Raw genomic sequence first — 24,417 nt, forward strand, 5'->3', positions numbered from 1 at the left:
GAAAATACAAGTCTACGGAGCTGTCTCACCACGAACAAACAGACAGTGTATGATCTTTCACCACCACAGACCGTCACAAAGGCTGTCCCAGAAGTTGTCACCTGTGCACAGGTGCCAGCGTTTCTTTAGGGTAGATCCTGAGAAGTAGAATCACTGAATCACTATGTCACAGGGCAGCTGCATTTATTTTAACAGGTCTCACCAAACTGCATCCACCATGATGTTTCTTTCCAAGCCTCAGATCCCAGAGATTTACAGACCCCATCTCTATGATATGTCTCCTTGTCGGCTTCAGCCAGGCATTCATACCTCCCTGGGATACTCCAGGCCTCAGTGTAGCTCTGTGGCTCCTCCTTACTATGAAAACCATCGCCCACCCCTGAGACAGGCTGCCAACATCATCGGCAGCCTTGGAGCGCAGCCCAAATGGTCGCCCATCTGGCTACTGGTGGAGAAGACTCTTGGATGAGGCCTCCTAACTCTGAGATGCTGCACCTCTGTGAGTCAGGGGGTACTCCATCACTCCATCCATGAGTGAGAAGGAGGGGCTGAGCAAGAGGAGACTAAATCCTGGCGTCACTCAACGGCTTGGATGGGCCAGAACCAAAGATGAAAATGCACCAACATGTAAATTTAGCCATGAGCACAGCTGGGTGATGGAGACAGGACCGGATCGTCAGTATCCAACACGCAACTGATTAAGTGTCCATGGTAAAATAAGTGCTCTTACACGAGGTGCTAACGACGTAATTGCGGTCTTACATAAGGTGCTCTGGTATTTTCAGCAGTAGATAACTGCCATGTGAATGGAGAAGCCGCCCTCCCAGTGAATGCTGCTTACTGTACGGGCTGGCGCAGGCCTTGAAATGCCAGTGCTTTGCAGGCAGCCAGCTGCTGTCAGAGGGGTGAGGATGTCTGTGCCCGGGGCTGCAGCTCCGCTCGTGTTCTGCAGTTTCTACAGGCTGGCCGGACTCCCCATAGCCAGCTGGGGGCACACACATCACCATGCTTACACCCCCAAGCATCCCAAAAGCAAGGAAAAGGGCCACTTCAGGGGCTCGCCCAACCCAAGCAGCCACCTTGTAGCTAAGAGAGCTCTCCCCAGACCCAGCGGGGTGGAGTCAGACAGGAAGAAACCAGAGCCAGCCCGGGCTCAGCTGCCTCGTTCCCAGAGCTGACCCCTCGGGAGCCTGGGTGCTCACCCTCATGCCACCTCCCACCTGTCACAAGAAACCCAGGGCTGCAGGTACAGTGAAGTCAAAGTGGCCTCTTGGAATGGTGTGTCTGTATTCACGTCCCGGGTTTAGGATCCCTGCAGCCTTTTTTCCTGTTTCGCTCCATTGTATTAAGTCTAACACATACACAGAGGAGTACACACATGGAACGGGTAAGCGTTAGCATTGATGGAAGGAACACAGCCCTCTGACTGACACCCCATTAAAGGAACCGGGCAGTAGCAGCCTCCCGGAAGCCCTCCGCATCCCTCCCGGAAGCCGTCCGCATCCCTCCCGGAAGCCGTCCGCATCCCTCCCGGAAGCCCCCCCGCATCCCTCCCGGAAGCCCCCCCCCCGCATCCCTCCCGGAAGCCCTCCTCGTCCCTCCCGGAAGCCGTCCTCGTCCCTCCCGGAAGCCCCCCTCGTCCCTCCCGGAAGCCCCCCCGCATCCCTCCCGGAAGCCCCCCCTCCGCATCCCTCCCGGAAGCCCCCCTCGTCCCTCCCGGAAGCCCCCCTCGTCCCTCCCGGAAGCCCCCCTCGTCCCTCCCGGAAGCCATCCGCATCCCTCCCGGAAGCCCCCCTCGTCCCTCCCGGAAGCCGTCCTCGTCCCTCCCGGAAGCCCTCCGCGTCCCTCCCGGAAGCCCCCCGCATCCCTCCCGGAAGCCCTCCTCATGCCTCCCGGAAGCCCCCCCCTCGTCCCTCCCGGAAGTCCTCCACGTCCCTCCCGGAAGTCCTCCACATCTCTCCCGGAAGCCGTCTGCATCCCTCCCGGAAGCCCCCGCGCATCCCTCCCGGAAGCCCTCCTCATCCCTCCCGGAAGCCGTCCTCGTCCCTCCCGGAAGCCGTCCTCGTCCCTCCCGGAAGCCCTCCGCGTCCCTCCCGGAAGCCCCCCGCATCCCTCCCGGAAGCCCTCCTCGTGCCTCCCGGAAGCCCCCCCTCGTCCCTCCCGGAAGTCCTCCACGTCCCTCCCGGAAGTCCTCCACATCTCTCCCGGAAGCCGTCTGCATCCCTCCCGGAAGCCCCCCCGCATCCCTCCCGGAAGCCCTCCTCATCCCTCCCGGAAGCCGTCCTCGTCCCTCCCGGAAGCCGTCCTCATCCCTCCCGGAAGCCCCCCCGCATCCCTCCCGGAAGCCCCCCTCGTCCCTCCCGGAAGCCGTCCTCGTCCCTCCCGGAAGCCCCCCTCGTCCCTCCCGGAAGCCGTCCTCGTCCCTCCCGGAAGCCCTCCGCGTCCCTCCCGGAAGCCGTCCTCGTCCCTCCCGGAAGCCCCCCGCGTCCCTCCCGGAAGCCCCCCCGCGTCCCTCCCGGAAGCCCCCCTCGTCCCTCCCAGAAGCCCCCCGCGTCCCTCCCGGAAGCCCCCCTCGTCCCTCCCGGAAGCCCCCCTCATCCCTCCCGGAAGCCCTCCTCATCCCTCCCGGAAGCCCTCCTCATGCTTCCCGGAAACCACGACCCCCACTTCCAACACCTTCCATGCATTTGGCCCTTTTGGCACTTTATAGACGTGGAATCAGGCAGGACATGCTCCTTTCTGTCTCGTTCCTTTTACTCGACATTGTGTTTGTGTGATTCATCCACGTATGCTGTGTGGTCAGATTGTTCCTTCTCACCACAGTGGGGTGCTCCATTGTCTGCCTTCACCCCAGTTTATGTGTCCATTCTATTGCTGATAGACATTGTAGGATTTCCGTGGGGGGTGGATTTGGCTATTACAAATAGTGCTGCTATGAACATTCTAGTATATGCCTTTTCACTGCAACCCATCCTAAAATATACATCATTGAAAACTACTGCTTTAAGCCTCAAATCTTGGGAAAGCCAATGTGCCCCACCTCTCCAATTTACCCTTTCATTCTTCAAACATGTCCTTCCACTGTCTACAGAGCACCATGTAAAGGGTATTGGCCATCTCCTTGAAGTCTGGGTAATAAAAAAATGGAAAAAAAAATTTTTTTAAAGACTATTGGCCAAAGGAGTCAGACTTTCTAGGACTAAAGTTCCCTCCTTGCTGTGTGTCTTTGGACAAACACTCAACCTCTCTGTGCATCAGTTTTCTTACCTGTAACATGGGAATAGTACTCTAACATCATTTGGCTGAGGTTTAAACAAAGGAGCAGCATCTGCACAAGGTGAGCACTCATCAGTGTTCATAGCAATGATTCCTGCTGAAGGTATCCTGTCTTTCTCAACACCCCTGCGGTACCCTGCTCTGGGCAGCCCCTGCCCGGATATCTGTGAGCAACGTCCTCAAAGAAAAGCAGATGGCAACTGAGGACAAGCAACTCTACCACCTCCAGCTGGAGCAGAGCTCCACCAGCAAGCCCTCCCTTCCACGCCAGATCACTCCTGTCCCTCAGCCAGCCTCTCCAGGCATCAGAGATGTGTGGCGGCCGCAGCTACTGTCCTTTTACGCATGAGGCACTGGATGTCACTCAAAATGGGACCTCGACCACAGTGACTTTGCTGGGGTCATTATTAATGGTGTGCCAGCGGCCTGATGACAACCTGCTGGGGCACCCAAAGTACCCAAAAATCACTGCCTGGGAAAAAATGTTTTTAAATGTTGATGCAAAAGAAGAGTGAACTGGAGTATTTTGCTTTTTTAGATGACAAAGACAGAAGAAACCCCCTCAAAGCACACAGTGCAAGAGGCCCAGGAGCAGGAGATTCCAGCCTTGCAAGACTGGTTGCCATGGTAACCGTGTTTCGCAGCAGGAGTTCGTTTTCATATGACAGTGACCTGCACAGAGAAGGGAAGGACGTCTCCTAAAGAAACTTAGTTGAAGGCTTTCCCATTTGGGGTGAGGGGAGTTAGTTTTGTTTACAAAAAAAGGGCATTTTAAGGTGCCTTAAGAGGCAGAAATGATCCCAGGGCCCTTGCAAGGTTCTCTCTATTCACAACTCTTACTTAAGGCAAGACAGAAAAACACGGCCTGTTTCCAAGGCCTCCTCGGGCTGATGTCATAGCCTCCCTGGATCACTGGTCCCATCATTACCCATCTGTTTGTTACAAAGTCCTTTCCTGGAGTCCAGCAGAGTCCCAAGCAAGCAAGCAACCAACCAAGCCACCAAGAAGTCCTGCACACCTGGGCCAGGGGCTGAGAAGACATGGAAGTGTAACACACACTCCCTGGACTGAAAAACACGCCTTCCTGGACAAACAGCAAATCCTAGCATCTAAAAACAGCTTTAGGAGTCAGACAGACTTGAGTTCCAGCCTCCGCCTTGGCCACCTATATGCTGTGTGATTTAGGAGGTCTCTGGCCCTCTCTGTGTCCTTATGAACAGAATGAGGACAATAATCCTAATGCTTACCCCTCTGGATGTTTCTAAGATAAAGGAAAACGAGGGACTACCTGGAATGATTAGCACACTGCCCGGCACGGGACAACCCACTCAACAAACAGCTGCAATGATTAAGAGCTGGAAAAGTATATCTCGCACTCATGATATAATGGGAGGCTAATAGCAGAGAACAAAATACTAAACCGTGTGGGACAACCTGCAACGGATCCATCAACAAGCCCAGCAGGAACGCAGATGGACTGGACGAACGGAACTGTCCAGGAGGGAGGTGGTGCTTGAAGTGAACTCTCAATTGTATTAAGGATGCTGGGGAGGTGTTCTTGGAGGCCTGAGGATGGGAATGCCTCCATTGAGTGCTTGCAGGGCGCCCAGTCCTGGAGAGCCAGAGAGAAGGGGAACAAGCTTCCCGCTGCCATCAGGGACAGAAGGGGATGTGAGATCAGCCGACAGCTGCAGCTGGTGGCCTGAGGGCATCGTGGAGTGGGAAGGGTCCCCGGTGCAGCCAGGGAGGTGAGCAAAGCTTTTCCAAGGAAACTGCACCTGAGCCAAGTCCCAGAGGGTAGGGGCGAGAAGGCCCAACCAGGGGCAGGAGGCAAGAAGCTGCAGGATTGGAAATTAGTTTGAGAGAATGAGGCCACGTGACTGAGGGCCTTCAAATGCGGGCAGGGGAGCTGAGCTTTGCCCAGGAGGACATATGGAGCCTCTGAAGATATCTCGGTGGGGCGGGTGTCGGTGACAGGGTGAAACGAACCATCATTCTAGAGGGGACATGCCGGATGGATTGCCACATGGGGCTGGAGGGGGTTCCCACAGGAAAGAGACCAGCTAAGAGGCCTCTGTACTCTGGACTGAGATGTTCAAGGCCTGTAGGAATCCATCACAAAGGAGAGGGGAGAGGCAGACACATTTTGGAGACCAGCGTAAATGACAGAGAATGAGGGAAACCCACCAGCGGGAAGTGAGTGAGGGCAGCTGCCTGGGAGGAGGAGGCCAGTCAGGTGCGCTGAGTTTGCGGTGACACCGTGGCACGCAGAGAGCAAGACAGGGTGGGCTGGAAGTCAGAGGGGGCATTCCCAGAGGACTCCTGGAGCCAGCCCCGTGAGAAGTACAACACAGGGCCTGGGAAAACAGTCCCAGGAAAGAGGGGAAAAAGGCTCAGCAAAGGAGAAGGAACCAGGAGAGAGGCATGCCCAGAAGTGACGGCGGGGAGGCTGCAAGCTGGACACCAGCGCGCAGGGGTCCGCTTCCCGGGGAGAGCGACCGAGGCACCACAGAAGAGGCGTGTTTGGAAACAAAACGACTTTTGGGTTTAGAAGTTTCAGCAAAGTGGCCACCAGCAGCCAGGCTGCAGAGGATGGAGGGGGGCGGCTGGCGGGGAGGGGGCGGCTGGAGGGGAGGGGGCAGCAGGTGCCGAGCTCTTGTGGGAAAATGTGACAGAGAAAAGAGGAAACAAGCTGACGGCTCGGATGCCGGGTTTTGCGTTTTTCAGGAGATGGGAGATGGGAGGCCGAGGGGATGTCAGAGACGCGGGGTGGGGGGTGGGGTTGGGGGCTGGAGGCGGCCCGGGGCGCGATCTCCCCCGGTGTCGGGCGGGGCGGGGACGGGACTGCAGTCCTGGCTCTACCCACGCGCCCACCAGGGTCTGCAGGGGCGTCCCCAGGGCTCCCCCCGCCCTCAGGCTGCCGGGAGGGTCAAAGGTGCGCGCTGCACAGATGTACGGTGACAGTGACCATTCCCCGGAATCTCCGTGGCTCTGATCTCCCCGGGGACGGGTCTCCACCCGCAGCAAGACGCCTCCCCGCAGGACGACCCCCAAGGTGTTGCGGACCCAGGCGACCCTCGCGTCGCTCTGCCCTCTGAGCAGCCGGGCAGGAGGCACAAGCCCCAGCGCCCCCGGCAGAGGCCTCCGTGCGGCGCAGGAAAGGAAAGGCGGCTCCACGGCGGGCCCAGAGCCGTCGTCCCGAGCGGTGAGGCGCCTGGGACGGATGGAAGCGCTTCCCCGACGCCTCCGCCCGACTCCGGGAAGCGGCTTTGGGAGGGCTGGAAGCCGACCCCGCGGGACTCAGGCTGGAAGGGATGGGCGGGGCGAGTGGAGGCGTCGTCGGTCTCGGCTGTGAGAAGGGCCCCCCAAATCCTGCACGCACGAACCCCCCTTCCGACCACCCAGCCGCGGGCGAAAGCCCAAGTGTGCAGGGCCCGGGGCCCCCACGGTGCCCCCCCAGTCTCGTGGGGCGTCGGGTCCCCTCCCCAGGCGAGGCCAGGTGCAGAGGGGCGGCAGCCTGGACCCCCGGGCCCCTCCCCGCACGTGCGCGCCGGGGCGGGCGCTGGGAAACGCCGCGCTGTGGACTCGCTCCCCGGAACTCACCCGGCGCCGCCCTCCCCCACCCCCCGCCGCGTCCCCGCCCCCCCCTCCCCACCCGCACCCCGAGCTGGGGGCACCGCAGGGTCCCCGAGGGTCCCCGAGGTCGGGGCGGAGCGCAGGCCGTTCGGAGCGGGGGTCTCCGGGCCCGGGCGCCGCTCTGGGGAGTCGGGTGCAGCCCAGGCTCCGGCCACCGGCGGGAGGAAGCCCAGCTCCAGGCCCTGCCCGCGCCCCGCCGGCCCCGGAATCGCGCCCGCCCGGGGCGCCAAGAGCTCCCAGGTCCCCGCCGCCTCCCTGTGCGCCCCGCCGGCCCCGCCGCTGAGCCGCGCGCACCCCCCGGCCTCGGACTGGGCCCCAGACCCGGGGCGGCCCCGCTTCCCCCCCGGACTCACCCGGGGTTCGGCCCCGCGGCCCGCGCGCTCCCTCGCTGCCCTCTGGCGGCAAAACCGCGAAACCGGCGCCCGCCCCGCCCCGCTGGGACCTGTGGCCGCAGAGCCCGGGCCGGAGGGCACCTGCTGGGCGGCCTCTGGATGGTGACCTCGCCGCGGGACGGGTCCCCACGGTCTCGCTGGACGGCAGGGGCGCGGCTCACTGCAGCCTCCGCCTCCTGGGCTCCAGCGACCCTTTCACCCCAGCCTCCCCGGCAGTCGGGACCGCAGGCACCGCTCCCACGCCCGGCCACTTTTTGTATGTTTTGTAGAGACGAGGTCCCACTGTGTTACCCAGGCTGGTCTCGAACTCCAAGCCTCAGTTTCTTTACGTGCAAAACAGAGACAACAATAGTCCTGTTGTGATGATTGAATGAGATCACTGTAGGCCCTCAACTGGAGAGCATCCTTAATGTTAATATTCCCTCCTCACCTCCTAACCCTAAAGCCTCAAGGGTGCAGGAATTCCACTGGCCTTAGCCCACCCCCCAGCCCCCAGGAGCTGCTCGCACCGCCGCTTGCACAGACGGGGGTAGACCACTCCGTGTCTCTGGGGTGACTCGACCTTCCTCGGGATGGCCAACCGCCTGAGAAAGACGTATAGGTGACCCGAGGCTGCCTCCCTGAAGCCTTCCTCTTGGCTATAGCTGTACCCCTGTGGAGCCCACACGAACCCAATCGCCCAACCTTCTATTCACCATTACAGCTTTCAGTAAACACTCGTTGCACCTCTGCTCTGTGCCAGCTCTTCCTAGACGGGATTCTCACATGTTTCACTTAACCCTTGTTTTCCCAGGTCTTACCACATAAGGTCCGAATGACAGTAACAAAACCACCTTTATCTGTCTGTGCCCTGGGGATAGCTAACAGGTGAACACAGGTGCAGCCTCCTGGCTAACTCCAGAAACCACTCCCTTCTCTCCTGCCCCAGCGTTTGTCCCCTTGGCCCACAAGGCAGCACACTCAGGACTGTTCCACTCCCCTCCCCCGACCCAGTGTGAGGCGGCCTCATCCTCTCATGGTGGGGGGGGGGGGGGCTCCTGCATGCTCACTGCAGAGTGGGGGCTGCTGCCACACAGGTGTCCACACGTGTGCACCCCACCCTAACCAGCCACCGGACTGCACAGCCCCTCACTCCACACGTGTGCACCCCACCCTAGACCGGGCACCAGGCTGCACAGCCCCTCACTCCACACGTGTGCACCCCACCCTAGACCGGGCACCAGGCTGCACAGCCCCTCACTCCACACGTGTGCACCCCACCCTAGACCAGGCACCGAGCTGTACAGCTCCTCACTCCAATCGTGTGCACCCCACCCTAGACCGGGCACCAGGCTGCACAACCCCTCACTCCAATCGTGTGCACCCCACCCTAGACCGGGCACCAGGCTGCACAGCCCCTCACTCCACACATGTGCACCCCACCCTAGACCGGGCACCGGGCTGCACAGCTCCTCACTCCACACCTGTGCACCCCACCCTAACCAGCCACCGGGCTGTACAGCTCCTCACTCCAATCGTGTGCACCCCACCCTAGACCGGGCACCAGGCTGCACAACCCCTCACTCCACACGTGTGCACCCCACCCTAGACCGGGCACCAGGCTGCACAACCCCTCACTCCACACGTGTGCACCCCACCCTAGACCGGGCACCAGGCTGCACAGCCCCTCACTCCACACGTGTGCACCCCACCCTAACCAGCCACCGGGCTGTACAGCTCCTCACTCCAATCGTGTGCACCCCACCCTAGACCGGGCACCAGGCTGCACAACCCCTCACTCCACACGTGTGCACCCCACCCTAACCAGCCACCAGGCTGTACAGCTCCTCACTCCACACGTGTGCACCCCACCCTAGACCGGGCACCAGGCTGCACAGCCCCTCACTCCACACGTGTGCACCCCACCCTAGACCGGGCACCAGGCTGCACAGCCCCTCACTCCACACGTGTGCACCCCACCCTAGACCGGGCACCAGGCTGCACAGCCCCTCACTCCACATGTGTGCACCCCACCCTAGACCGGGCACCAGGCTGCACAGCCCCTCACTCCACACGTGTGCACCCCACCCTAGACCAGGCACCAGGCTGCACAGCCCCTCACTCCACACGTGTGCACCCCACCCTAGACCAGGCACCGAGCTGTACAGCTCCTCACTCCAATCGTGTGCACCCCACCCTAGACCGGGCACCAGGCTGCACAACCCCTCACTCCAATCGTGTGCACCCCACCCTAGACCGGGCACCAGGCTGCACAGCCCCTCACTCCACACGTGTGCACCCCACCCTAGACCGGGCACCAGGCTGCACAGCCCCTCACTCCACACACGTGCACCCCACCCTAGACCGGGCACCGGGCTGCACAGCTCCTCACTCCACACCTGTGCACCCCACCCTAACCAGCCACCGGGCTGTACAGCTCCTCACTCCAATCGTGTGCACCCCACCCTAGACCGGGCACCAGGCTGCACAACCCCTCACTCCACACGTGTGCACCCCACCCTAGACCGGGCACCAGGCTGCACAACCCCTCACTCCACACGTGTGCACCCCACCCTAGACCGGGCACCAGGCTGCACAGCCCCTCACTCCACACGTGTGCACCCCACCCTAACCAGCCACCGGGCTGTACAGCTCCTCACTCCAATCGTGTGCACCCCACCCTAGACCGGGCACCAGGCTGCACAACCCCTCACTCCACACGTGTGCACCCCACCCTAACCAGCCACCAGGCTGTACAGCTCCTCACTCCACACGTGTGCACCCCACCCTAGACCGGGCACCAGGCTGCACAGCCCCTCACTCCACACGTGTGCACCCCACCCTAGACCGGGCACCAGGCTGCACAGCCCCTCACTCCACACGTGTGCACCCCACCCTAGACCGGGCACCAGGCTGCACAGCCCCTCACTCCACATGTGTGCACCCCACCCTAGACCGGGCACCAGGCTGCACAGCCCCTCACTCCACACGTGTGCACCCCACCCTGGACCGGGCACCAGGCTGCACAGCCCCTCACTCCACACGTGTGCACCCCACCCTAGACCGGGCACCAGGCTGCACAGCCCCTCACTCCACACGTGTGCACCCCACCCTAGACCGGGCACCAGGCTGCACAGCCCCTCACTCCACACGTGTGCACCCCACCCTAGACCGGGCACCAGGCTGCACAGCCCCTCACTCCACACGTGTGCACCCCACCCTGGACCGGGCACCAGGCTGCACAGCCCCTCACTCCACACGTGTGCACCCCACCCTGGACCGGGCACCAGGCTGCACAGCCCCTCACTCCAATGTCATGGGGAGGGGCTGGTGATACAGCCCTTTTACTAACTCCTCTTCCCATAATCTAGGCAAGAGCCTCATTCCCCGTCTACTCAGCGACATTCAAAGTGGTCTCCTGTCTTCTCTTTTTGCTCCTTGGTCCAAGCAAGCTCATTTCTTCTCTTTCTTCAAATAAATTACTGGGATTACTAATAGAGAGACAGACAGACAGACAGAGAGATCTTGCTAGCTGTAAATCCAACGATTCTCTAAATAAGGCGAACTCTTCATTTACTCATCAACAGATAATTATTATGCACAGTTGCAGGAGCTGGGGATACAGAGGTGAAGAGAATCCCCTGCCTCCAAGGAGCTTGCTGTCTAGAGAGGGGAGCAGACTTCAAGTGAATAAATGAACACTCCTGGGCACTTCCTATTGTCTAGGAATTTCTACTAGAAGCGCTGTGTTCGTCTGTTCTCTGTTTCTATAACATAATGCCACCGACCGAGTAAATTATAAAGAAAAAAAGTATATTCAGTTCATGGTTCTGGAGCCTGGGAAGTCCAAGAGCATGACACCAGCATGTGGCGAGGGCGGGTCATCTCCGTGGAAGTTAGAAGGCAAAGCAAGTGTGCGCACAGCGGAGGGAGAGTCGCCAGGGTCAGACTCACTTTAGAACAACGTGCTCTCACGAGACCTAACTCACTTCTGCCAGAACAAAAATTTTTTTTTTTTTGAGACGGAGTCTCGCTCTTTCACCCAGGCTGGAGTGCAGTGGCGCGATCTCGGCTCACTGCAAGCTCCGCCTTCCAGGTTCATGCCATTCTCCTGCCTCAGCCTCCCACGTAGCTGGGACTACAGGTGCCCGTCACCATGCCCGGCTAATTTTTTGTATTTTTAGTAGAGACGGGATTTCACCATTTACAGGATGGTCTCGATCTCCTGACCTCATGATCCGCCCGCCTCGGCCTCCCAAAGTGCTGGGATTACAGGCGTGAGCCACCGCGCCCAGCCCAGCCAGAACACTATTAACCCATTCAAGAGGGCTCAGCCCTCATGACCTAGTCACCTCGTATCAGGCTCTTATTGAACATGTCCACCCCCTACCACTGTTACACTGGGATTCAGTTGCCAGCACATAAGCCTTTGAGATACCTTCAGACATATTCACTGAGGTGGATAGGTGATAAGGACCTTCGCCTCTCAACAGGAGCTGCCAGATACCCTTCAAGACTTTCCAACAGGGAACCAAGCTGGTCCTTTGCCCCTCACTCCCTCCCCACTGATACCAGAGGACCGTATTCCTTGGGAGGGGAGCTACCCAGGCAACAGGTCAACAGGTTATGAGAAGACAAGCTTGTCTTTAACCCCACCTGTGTTTTCCCCTTCACCCACCCCCACCCCACCCCGACCAGAAGATCCTTCCAAGAAATCAAGGCTGCCTGCAGGATGGCCCTCTCCCTCCCCAGAAGCCTGGCTGGCACTCCACAGCTCCAGGAGCAGAGTGTGGGGTTCTGGAGTTCGGGAGCAGTAACCCTGAGCAGGGTTACTCAGCCACAGCACGATTGACTTTTTCAGCCAGGTAATCCTCGGGGGGGGTGAGGGGCTGTCCTGTGTACGGTACAATGTCTAACAGTCATCCCTGGCCTCTACCCCCTAAATCATAGTGGCACACATCCAACCCCCTGCTGTGACAATAAAAAATGTCTTCAGGTGTTGCCAAATGTCCCCCGGGGGTCACCCTCCCACCCCCACCCCACCCCTTAACCCAAACCATGTGTCCAGAGCCTGTTACCTATTTCTAGCCTGGAGAATTAGGGGTGGGGAAACTGCTCTGTGCTTGCAGTAGTGGGGCAAAACTGCGTAGAGACGGAGCAGGCCTCCTTCCCACTGTTGACCAGACGGAGCGGGCCCGCCTTCCCACCCTCTGACCAGGCGGAGCGGCCCCCCTTCCCACTCTTGACCAGGCGGAGCGGCCCCCCTTCCCACCCTCTGACCAGGCGGAGCGGCCCCCCTTCCCACCCTCTGACCAGGCAGAGCGGCCCCCCTTCCCACTCTTGACCAGGCAGAGCGGCCCCCCTTCCCACTCTTGACCAGGCGGAGCGGCCCCCCTTCCCACTCTCTGACCAGACGGAGCGGGCCCCCCTTCCCACCCTCTGACCAGGTGGAGCGGCCCCCCTTCCCACTCTTGACCAGGCGGAGCAGGCCTCCTTCCCACTCTCTGACCAGGAGAGTTTCCCAAAAGCCAAGTAGAAACTGGAAGAAAGCAGGGGTCAAGCAGCCTTGAAGAAGCCCTGGGGGCAAGGGAACCCGTCACCAGAGGCTGAGATGTGCCTCTGGAGAGGATCAAGAGGCCGGCCTGAGGATGTATTACAAAACGGGCTCCTGGGAAATCCTCCGATGCCCAGATCTGGAGAGGATCAAAGCAGAAGGATGACGGAAAAAGAGAAGAGAGCCCTCCTTCCACCTGCCAGCACCTGCACTGCAGGGAAGCAGGGGGTGGAATTGGAAAAAAGAATGAAAGTTGGATTTAGGTCGGGCACAGTGGCTCACACCTGTGATCCCAGCACTTTGGGAAGCCAAAGCAGGAAGCTCAAAGCTCACTTGAGCCCGGGAATTTGAGACCAGCCTGGGCCACATGGCGAGCGCCGTGTCTCTACTAAAAATAAAAAAATTAGCAGGGTGTGGTGGTGCGTGCCTGTACTCCCAGCTACGGAGGCTGGGCAGGTTGGGGGGCTGAGGTAGGAGGATCGCTTGAACCTGGCGGGTGGAGTTGCAGTGAGCCTTGATTGTGACACTGCACTCCATCCTGGGGGACACAGCAGACCTTGTCTCAGAAAAAAAAAGGGAAGAAACTCGGATTTCTAGATCTAGTAGGTTGAATGATGGCCTGAAAAATATATGTCCACATCCTAATTCCCAGAGCCTGTGACTGTGAATTTATTTGGTAAAAGGGTCTTTGCAGACATAATTAAATTGAGGCTGTCATGATGAGATCATCCTGGACATCTAGCAGGCCCTAAATCCAATGACAAGCTTCATTATAAGATGTACGTAGAGACTAGAAGGCGGCCCTAGGAAGATGGAGGCAGAGATTGGAGTGATGCAGCCACAAGCCCAGGGACACCTGGGGCCCCCAGAAATGGGAGGAAGGAAGGACGGATTCTCCCCTGCAGCCTCCAGAGGGAGGACCACCCTGCTGACACCTTGATTTCAGCCTTCCGGCTGCCGGACTGTGAAATAATACATCCATTTTGTTTTAAGTCAGCCAGTTTGTGGTAATTTACTAGGGCAGCCCCAGGAAACAAATGCAACAGGAGACTAGAATTTGCTCGAGTGGAGACAGCCTTCAGCAAAGTCTACTTTTCATTCTGACACTTTTTTTTTTGAGACAGAGTCTCGCTCTGTTGCCCAGGCCGAAGTGCAGTGGTGTGATCTCGGCTCAGTGCAACCTCCGCCTCCCGGGTTCAAGTCATTCTCCTGTCTCAGCCTCCTGAGTAGCTGGGACTACAGGCGCATGACACCACGTCCGGCTAGTTTTTTGTATTTTTAGTAGTGATGGGGTTTCACCATGTTAGCCAGGATGGTCTTGATCTCCTGACCTCGTGATCTGCCCGCCTCGGCCCCCCAAAGTGCTGGGATTACAGGCGTGAGCCACCGCACCCGGCTGTTTTGTGTGTTTTAAACTTTACATAAATGGTATCATACTGTATGTTTTGTTTTATTTTGTTTTGTTTTGTTTTTAAGACAGGGTCTCACTCTGTTACCCAGGCTGGAGTGCAGTGGTGTGATCTCAGCTCACTGCAGCCTTGACGTCCTGGGCTCAAGCAATCCTCCCACCTCAGCCTCCTGATTAGCTGAGACGACAAGCATGTACCACTCACTACACCCGGCTGGTCTCAAACTCCTGAGCTCAAGTGACCTGCCTGCCTCGGCCTCACAAACTGTTGGGATTACAGGCGTGAGCCACCATGCCCAGTCATGCTGCATGCTTTTAAAATTTGAGGCAAAATTCATATAACATACAATTGACCATTCTAACGTGTATCATTCCGAGCATTCGCAATGTTATCCAACCACCACGTCTCTCTAGTTTCAAAACGTTTTTCAATCACCCCATAAGAATTTTGATGGTTAATTTTGCGTGTAAGTTTGACTGGATAAGGGATGCCCAGGTGGCTAGTTAGGCATTGTTTGGGGGTGTGTCTGAGAGGGTGTTTCTGGAAAGAGATTTGCGTTTGAATCGTGGACTGAGTGAAGGTCACCCTCACCAATGTGAGTGGCACATCATCCAGTCATGTAGGGACACAGCAAAAAGGAGGGGAAGGATGAACTTGCTGTCTGGTCTTGAGCTGGGGCATCCACCCTCTCCTGTCCTCGGACAGTGGAACTCCTGGTTCTCTGGCTTTTGGACTGGATTCTGTCACTGGCTCTCTGGTTCTCCAGCTGGCAGGTGGCAGATTGTGATACTTCTCAGCCCTCGTAAGCATGTAAGCCAATTCCCATAATAAACCTCCACATACAAGGAAGATAATATAAGAACATTCTTTTACTCTGAGCACTGTCGACAGGGGTGGGGCAAGAATATGGTATGTCCGTGAAATAATCACTCCCAGTGTCACCCTCCCTGCAACTCCTGCAACTGTTAACCCACCTTCTGTCTCCATGGATTTGCCCATTTGTATTCTTCCAAAACTTACAGGATTCTGGCTGCACATTCGAGGGATTTGTACAGGTGGTCACGTAAGACCATTGTTTGTTTTTCATTGCCATGTAGTATTCCATCATGAAACTCAACCACTTTTTTTTTTTTTCTCTTGAGAGAGGGTCTCATTCTGTCACCAGGCTGCCGTGCAGTGGTGCATCCTGGCTCACTGCAGCCTAGAAATCCCGGGCTTAAGTGATCCTCCGGCCTCAGCTTCCTGAGTAGCTGGGACTGTGGGTGCACCACCACACCTGGCTAATTTTTTAAAAAATTAGGCCAGGCACGGTGGCTCACGCCTGTAATCCCAGCACTTCGGGAGGCCGAGGTGGGCAGATCATGAGGTCAGGAGTTCGAGACCAACCTGATCAACATGGTGAAACCCGTCTCTACCAAAAATACCAAAATTAGCACCATGATGGCATGCACCTGTAATCCCTGCTACTGAGGAGACTGAGGCAGGAGAATCGCTTGAACCCAGGAGGCGGAGGTCACAGTGAGCTGAGATTGCACCACTGCACTCCAGCCCAGGCAACAGAATGAGACTCTCTCTCAAAAAAAAAAAATTTGGAGAGATAGGGTCTTCCTATGTTGCCCAGGCTGGTCTCGAACTCTTGGCCTTGAGTGATCCTCCTGCCTCAGCCTCCCAAAGTGATGGGATTACAAGTGTAAGCCACCACGACAGGCCTCAACCCCATTTTTTTTAGACAGGTTCTCGCTCTGTCACCCAGGCTGGAGTGCAACGGCACAACCTTGGCTCACTGCAACCTCCGCCTCCTGGGTTCAAGCAGTTCTCATGCCTCAGCGTCCCAAGAAGCTGTGACTACAGGCGGGAGCCACCATACCAGTCTAATTTTTGTATTTTTAGTAGAGACAGCATATCACCATGTTGGCCAGGCTGGTCTCAAACTCCCGACCTCAGATGATCCGCCCGCCTCAGCCTCTCAAGGTGCTGGGATTACAGGCATGAGCTGCCGTGTCCAGCTCTCAACCACTTTTTAAATTTTTTCCTTCTGTTGATGAATTTGTGCAACTTAAAAAAAAAAAATTCAGGCCAGGCATAGTGGCTTACACCTGTAATCCCAGCACTTTGGGAGGCCAAGGTGGGTGGATCACCTGAGGTCAGGAGTTTGAAACAAGCCTGGCCAATATGGTGAAACCCTGTCTCTACTAAAGATAGAAAAATTAGTCAGGCATGATGTCACACATCTGTAATCCCAGCTACTCGGGAGGCTGAGCCAGGAGAATCGCTTGAACCCAGGAGGCAGAGGTTGCAGTGAGCCGAGATCACACCACTGCACTCCAGCCTGGGTGACACAGCGAGATTCTGTCTCAAAAAAAGAAAAAATATTCAAAATGAGTATTATATCCATGTGGCAACAAAATGAAGGATCACAAAAGAAGACAGAGTGAAAACGGAGTGTCTTTTCCTCTCCTTCCAAAGAGACAGTCATTTTACCCATTTCTTATGTATCCTTTTAGCAGTATTCCAGGCACATACATATATGCATAGATGGCACCTTTTTTACACACAGGTGTTTATGTGGTATTGATTGAAAGCCTGCTGTATGCCAGGCACTACTTTAGGTGATGGGGGTACAGCCGGGAACAAAAAGTTTCCAGCTTTCCTGTTTCTAATAGAAAGAGAAAGTGCTACACAGATAAACAGATGTACACGTCAAGCTGCACTCGTGCTGTGGAGGGGAGTAAGCACAGCAAAGGGACACAGGGGAAAGGTCAGGAAAGGCTTCTCTGATAAGTTAACACGTGAACAAAGCACGGACAGCCAGGGCAAGAGTGTTCCAGGTGCCGGAGAAACAGCAAGGAGGTCCTGGGGTTGGGGTGGAGCACGGGGACAGCGGATGTTAGCAAACCGCACACACCGCGCCTCGCTCCCTCTCCATGAACAGTCTTGGCCTTTGTTCCACACCACCCTAAAATGAGCTGCCTTGTTCTTTTTTAGAGGCAGCCAAGTAGTCCACCATATGGAGGTAGTACAATTTGCTTAACTAGTTGTAGAGTTTTTCTTTTCCTTTTTTTTTTTTAAGGTATGAAGTGAAAATCAGGAAGCGGTTGGAGTGAGTTCTCAAAGGAAGAAGAGGGAAGCACAGACCTGCTCTTCACAGTTGCAAAGCCTGGGGCAAGAGCAGGCACAGCGGCCCACGCACCTTATGTCTAAATATTAAAAGTTATGACAAACTGTTAAGTAAAATATGCACTGTTCTCCTACCTTGACGAATATACTTTCGTAACAACCTGGAAGGTCAGATTTAAATTTCGAATTTCAGATTCTTCAGGGTTCTGCAGCCTGCCCCAGGCCTGCACCTCCTCTTCCTACTTCCAGCTCCAGCACTGAGAAGGTCCCGTGAGCACTTGGGTGTGGACGCCTGAGCCTGCCCCGTGCAGTTTCCATCCATGCTGCCCTTCGGCCTAAGGGTGCTCCGGAGGAAAGACCCAGGAAAGAGGCCCACATAGGCCCTACAAGCAGGCTGGGGCTATTTGGGCAAGAAACTCCGAGGTCCCAGGTACTCGGATTGTGGGCTAGAAGGAAGGAGGGGGGATAGGCTCTACGTGGGTGAGACCCCTCGATCCCACGTGATTCCCATCTCTCAGGGAGAGATACAGCTGGAGTGGAGACAAAGCAGGATCCGATGCAGCATGGGACAGAGGGAAGGGACTCCTCTTGCCCACATCGAAGGCTGGTGCTGCAGATGTGTGGACACTGCTTGTCTGCCTTGGGGAAGACACTCACAATGTGGGCAGGACAGAGTGGAAAGCTGGAATCAGCAGCCGGGCCAGCTGGAGGGAGCCAGGCTGAGCACACAGCAGGAAAGGCATGAACCGTAAGCCCTGTCCAGGGCTTGCCCACATCAGCGCCGGCCAAAGGGGAAAACCTGATCCTTCTTGGGAAAGAAACTTCCACTCTGGAGAATGTTTGAAGAGCTCATAGCAATAATAGTCCCTGAAACCACAAAGAGAAAGTATAAACAAGGAAGCCGTCACCAACAGTGAAGATGCCACCATCTCGCTGGTTGGTCAACAAATATCATTGTAAAGTCTACCACTCTCTTGCAGGATTCGTGGAACTGGGAACATGCGTTCTGGCCACATTTGGTGACTGACTAGCATTGTGAGGTTGAGTGATTCACTTACATCATTGTAAAGTCTACCGCTCTCTTGCAGGATATGTGGAACTGGGAACGTGGGTTCCAACCCATTTGGTGACTAATTAGCATTGTGAGGTTGAGCGATTCACTTACATCTCTGTGTATCAGTTTCCTCATCTATCCAACAGGAGTATACTTGCCCAATCTCTTTCAGAGTTACGAGAATCGGTTCCATTCCCCTTGCTTTGCTCATTTAGCCACTCACAGAACGTCAGCTCTGTGCCAAGAGCTGGGCAGGGCTGCAAGAGCAGAAATAAAGACATCGTACTTTCTCATACTTTCTGACCTCAAGGAACTTGGTCCAACTGAGGAGACAAACAGCTGTGCTCCAAGCGCTGCCCATTCCATGTGCTGTTGCAGGCTTAGAAGCATTTTCCAGATAAATAAATCGAAGTTAAGATAGAATGAGGCCGGGCACAGTGGCTCTCGCCTGTAATCCCAGCACTTTTGGGAGGCCGAGGCAGGCAGATCACTTGAGGCCAGGAGTTCAAGACCAGCCTGGCCAACATGGTGAAACCCTGTCTCTACTGAAAATACAAAAATTAGCTGGGCGTGGTGGCGCACGCCTGTAGTCCCAGCTACTCAGGAGGCTGAAGCAGGAGAATCGCTTGAACCTGGGAGGAAGAGGTTACAGTGAGCCAAGACTGCGCCACTGCACTCCAGCCTGGGCAACAGAGTGAGACTCTGCCTCAAAAAAAAAAGAAAACAAAAATGTTAATATAGAAAGTTGTTCTTTTAAAGTAAGGGGGGAAGCATTTTATTTCTGTGCTAAATTATGGTTTTCAAAAAGGTCAAATCATGCCTTTGATGTAAAATTTTATTCAACACTTTGATGAAGAAACCAATAAGATGTTAAAACTGGTTCAAATAATTTGAAGGAAAGAAATGTATATATTATACACAAACATATATAGTACCTATAAACATATATATACCATATAAACATCTATTGTATATATAAACATATATTATTTTTATACATTTTATATATGTATATAATATGTATTATGTATGTGTTTATATATAAACATAAACAGGCCAGGTGCGGTGGCTCACGCCTGTAATCCCAGCACTTTGGAAGGCCAAGACGGGAGGATCATGAGGTCAGGAGATCGAGACCATCCTGGCTAACATGGTGAAACCCTGTCTCCAATAAAAATACAAAAAAAAATTAGACGGGCATGGTGGTGGGCACCTGTAGTCCCAGCTACTCAGGAGGCTGAGGCAGGAGAATGGCGTGGACCCGGGAGGCGGAGCTTGCAGTGAGCCGAGATCGCGCCACTGCACTCCAGCCTGGGCAAAAGAGCGAGACTTCATCTCAAAAAAAGAAAAAAAAAACATAAACATACACCCACCCACACAAACACAGTTGACCTTTGACCAACATGGAGGTTAGGGCTGCCAATCCCCGTGCCATCAAAAATCCGTGTGTAACTTCTGACTCCCCCGAAACATAAGTAACAATAGCCTACTATTAACCAGAAGCCTTACCAATGGCATAAACAGTCGATGAACATGTTTTTTGTATATGTATCATATACAGTAAAGTAAGTAAAATGTTATTAAGAAAATCAGAGAGAAAACACATTGACAGTACTGTACTGACACTGATTACTGTAAGTTTATATCATCTGTCTACAAGATGAATGGTCTGTCTGAAACGGCAGGCCGCCGCAGCTGCAGACCTCAATCTATGGTACATATCAGGCAATCCAGCTTTTTCTTGTAATGTCAGGAATTTCCTTTGCTTTTTGGGAGCACTTTCAGCATCATTCGTAGCAGTTCATCTGGGTCCTGGGGTGTTGCTAAGGTTTAGGGCATTGCACTAAACACAGTGAAAGACACCGGAGAACTCCAATCGATCACTTTTTCCTGCTGTTCACAACTTACTGGAGAGGCAAGCTGCTCACGTGGAGATAATTAGCGGGTTTGTTCATGTTTGTTTTTGTTTTTGTTTTGAGACAGAGTCTTGCTCCATCGCCCAGGCTGGAGTGCAGTGGCACAGTCATGGCTCGCTGCAGCCTCCAAATCCTGGGCTCAACTGATCCTCTCCTTCAGCCTCCTGAGTAGCTGGGACTACAGGCAGGCGCCACCATGCCTGGGTAATTTTTTAATTTTTCTTTTGTAGAAAAAATGTCTAGTTTCAAACTCCCAACCTCAAGTGATCCTCCTTCCTCGGGCTCCTAAAGCGCTGGGATTATAGGCATGAGCCACCGCCTAGATAATTTACTTTGTCACATGACATTTTAAGGGGATATTTGCAACACTTGGGCTGATTAAAATAGCAACAGGAGATGGCTACAAAATTATCACAGTAGCGCAGTATGTGTTACAGTGAACTTTACACAGTTACAATTTAACACTGCATTTTTAAATTATCACGGTAATGCAGTATGTTTACAATTAACTTTATACAGTTACGATTTAACACTGCATCTTTAAATTATCACAGTAGTGCAATGTTACACTGAACTTTATACAGTTACGATTTAACACTGCATCTTTAAATTATCACGGTAATGCGGTATGTGTTACAGTTATCTTTTTTTTTTTTTTTTTTTTTTTGAGATGGAGTTTTGTTCTTGTTGCCCAGGCTGGAGTGCAATGGTGCAACCTCGGCTCACTGCAACCTCTGCCTCCCAGGTTCAAGCAATTCTCCTGCCTCAGCCTTCCAATTAGCTGGGATTACAGGTGCCCGCCAACATGCCCAGCCAATTTTTTTTGTATTTTTAGTAGAGAGCAGGTTTCACCAAATTGGCCAGGCTGGTCTGGAACTCCTGACGTCAGGTGATCCACCCGCCTTGGCCCCCCAAAGTGCTGGGATTACAAGCATGAGCCACCACGCCCGGCTACAGTGAACTTTATACAGTTACAATTTAACACTGCATCTTTAAATTATCACAGTAGTCCAGGATGTGTTGCAGTGAACTTTATACAGTTATATTTAATACTGCATCTTTAAATTTGTTTATGTTTCTCTTGACTGCAGGCATGGTCTGTAAATGTGTGGGTAAGTTTTGATACATTTTAACTTTTTAAAGTAGATGTATGTATATTTTATGGTGGTAAATGATTTTAAAAAACTAGTATTGGGCTAGGTGCAGTGGTTCATGCCTATAATCCTAGTGCTTTGGGAGGCCAAGGCAGGAGGATTGCTTCAGGCCTGGTGTTCAAGACCAGCCTGAGAAACATAGCAAGACTCTGTCTCTTGTAGAGAAAATTTTCTAGAATTTTCCTTGATAGGAACTATTCTTGACAGCTCCTGGTGCCCATGTCGTGGGGGCACCGTTCATTCTTTTGCCGATATTTGACATCCCACGTATGACTATATCGCTGAGTTCTTTCCCTTTGTTTTTTCTTTTTTTGAGATGGAGTCTCAACATAGTGAGACCCTGTCTCTACAAAAATAAAATAAAATAAAAGATGTAAAAATTAGCCAGGTGTGGTGGCCTGCAACTGTAGTCCCAGCTACCTGGGAGGCTGAAGCAGGAGGACAGCTTGACCTCAGGAGTTGGAGGCTGCAGTGAGTGATTGTTCCATTGCACTCTAGCCTGGGCAACAGAGCAAGACCCTATCTCTTAAAATAATACACTAGTGCTACATATATTTTATGCATTCATGACCTACCTTTTTCTTCCTTTTTTCAATATTTCCAGGCTAAGCAGTTCATCTTCTAGTTTTTTCAAATTGTTACAAATCTCCAAAAAATTTTCCAATATATGTATTGAAAAAAATCCACATGTAAGTGACTCCACACAGTTCAAACCCATGTTGTTCAAGGCCAAATATATTAGAGAAATGCTGAAATGAAGTTGCTAATAAATGCAAAGTGGTTAATACCCATAATATCCTACAGTACAATAAAATGTAATGTTTTGAGATTATCTTTTCTCCAGGATAGAAATCAATTGTATCTTTGCCAGACAAAATTCATTTGTATTCTTGTAAGTAAGAATCACTTGCATTACTGTAAGTTTTTTTACAGCTTAGCTTTTATCCCTATGGAGTTGTAAAATAGCCTAGTTATTAGAAAGGTAAGTAAAGGTGCACCCCATAGAATCATAATCCCCAAGAGTTAGGAGGGCAACACCTGGCATTCCACAGAAAGGACACCCAGCATTCTCTTTTGCCCATTTCCAAATCTTGAACGACATTGCCCCTGATTGTATTGGTAACCTTCTTTTTTTTTTTTTTTTTGAGACAGGGTCTCACTCTGTCACCCAGGCTGGAGTACAGTGGTGCAATCATTGCACTCCACTACTTGGGAGGCTGAGGCAGGAGAATCACTTGAACCCGGGAGGCGGAGGCTGCAGTGAGCCGACATGGCGCCACTCCACTCCAGCCTGGGCCTCAACGAAAAAAAGATCCAGGTTTTTTTCTTTCTTTATCTTTTCCTTAAACAAGCATGAACCCGCTATCCAAACCAAGAAGTCAAACATAACCAATCGTCTCATTGTCCTGTGCACCCCTCCTTCCCCGACTCCCCGGCCCCCACCAAGAGGTCACCACTGTCCCTGCCCTACAGTTTACACTTTTTGTTGCAGTGTAAAATATCGTTGTATCATAAATACATTTATGTTAAACAGACTTCCTTTTTTTTTTTTCTTTTTTAGAGATGGAGTCTCGCACTGTCACCCAGCCTGGAGTGCAGTGGCACAGTCTCCGCTCACTGCAACCTCCCCCTCCTGGGTTCAAGCAATTCTCCTGCCTCAGCCTTCCGAGCAGCTGATTATAGGCATACGCTGCCATGCCCGGCTAAGTTTTTGTATTTTAGTAGAAATGGGGTTTCACCATGTTGCCCAGGCTGGCCTCGAACTCCTGAGCTCAGGCAATCCATCTGCCTCGACCTCCCAAAGTGCTAGGATTACAGGCGTGAGCCACCGTGCCTGGCCCCTTTTTTTAATTTCATACTGTTTCCAAGGTTCATCTGTGTTGTGGGGGCATAGATCATCCTTTCGCTGATGTATAATATTCCATGTGTGACTATATCACTGAGTGGTTCCAGCTTTTTGCTACTATGAGCTTTGCTGATATGAACATTTCTGATGGCTGATGGTGCCCATATGCAAGAATTTCACTTGGGTGTGTCTTTTTTTTTTTTCTTAAACATTCAGTTGGTGCCAAGCTTGGGTATATCTTAAGGACTGGGGCTCTCAGAGATCCTGCCATCCTCAGGACACTGGCTCTGCCTTCCAATTAGCTCCTGTCACTGTAGCGAGATGTTTGCCACAGACCCAGGCAACACATCCATGGCCGACCGTGCCCAGCAGCAGAAGAGGAGCATGTCTCCTCCTCCCTTTGATGAAGGAGAAAACCTTTCCCTGGAGCCTCAGGTAGATGATCTTCAACTCTCATTGACCAGGAGTGGGTAACAGGTTATTTCTCAAACATATCATTGACAAAGAGAATGGGATGACCATAATGACTCTAGCCAATCAGGATTCTCTTGTGAAGTTACGGGGCAGCTGTAGGTGGGCACAGGGACCAGAACAAGACCAGAGCTCTGCAGGAAGGGGGCAAAGGTTGGGTGGGCAATTGCAGCTGACAATGTCTTCTCCACCTCCATCCCCCGCCATTCCCCTCTACCTGCAGAAAGCTGCTTCCTCCAGACACCTGTGACTCTGCCTGAGGCTTTTCTCCACTTGCATTTTTGGCCCACGCAGAAGAAGCCAGAAGTGCTACAGAGTTAGTGCCTCTAGAAGCCACGTTTTCTGAGAGGTGGTGGATAATACCCAGCTTCTGAGAGGTGGTGGATAATAACCAGCTTCTGAGAGGTGATACCCAGCTTCTGAGGGGCGGTGGGTGACACCCAGCTTCTGAGAGGTGGTGGGTCATACCCAGCTTCTGAGAGGTGGTGGGTCATACCCAGCTTCTGAGAGGTGGTGGGTCATACCCAGCTTCTGAGAGGTGGTGGGTCATACCCAGCTTCTGAGAGGTGGTGGGTCATACCCAGCTTCTGAGAGGTGGTGGGTCATACCCAGC

General features: G+C 53.9%; 1 protein-coding gene across 3 annotated transcripts in view; it reads right to left on the reverse strand.

The window, feature by feature from the left end:
• Positions 1-7,661, reverse strand: part of RPH3AL (rabphilin 3A like (without C2 domains)) — a 214,571-nt gene extending 206,910 nt beyond the window's left edge. The window contains exon 1 of one of the 3 annotated variants that reach the window (XM_034941192.3): positions 7,266-7,660. The gene's annotated coding sequence lies outside the window, so the exon portion shown is untranslated. Of the gene's footprint in view, positions 1-7,265 lie in introns of all 3 variants that reach the window. The other 2 variants (XM_034941190.3, XM_063598632.1) reach the window with 2 other exon arrangements.
• Between the last annotated feature and the right edge of the window lie 16,756 nt (positions 7,662-24,417).

Source organism: Pan paniscus, chromosome 19 (genome assembly GCF_029289425.2).
Source record: "Pan paniscus chromosome 19, NHGRI_mPanPan1-v2.0_pri, whole genome shotgun sequence".
Taxonomy (NCBI): Eukaryota; Metazoa; Chordata; class Mammalia; order Primates; family Hominidae; genus Pan; species Pan paniscus.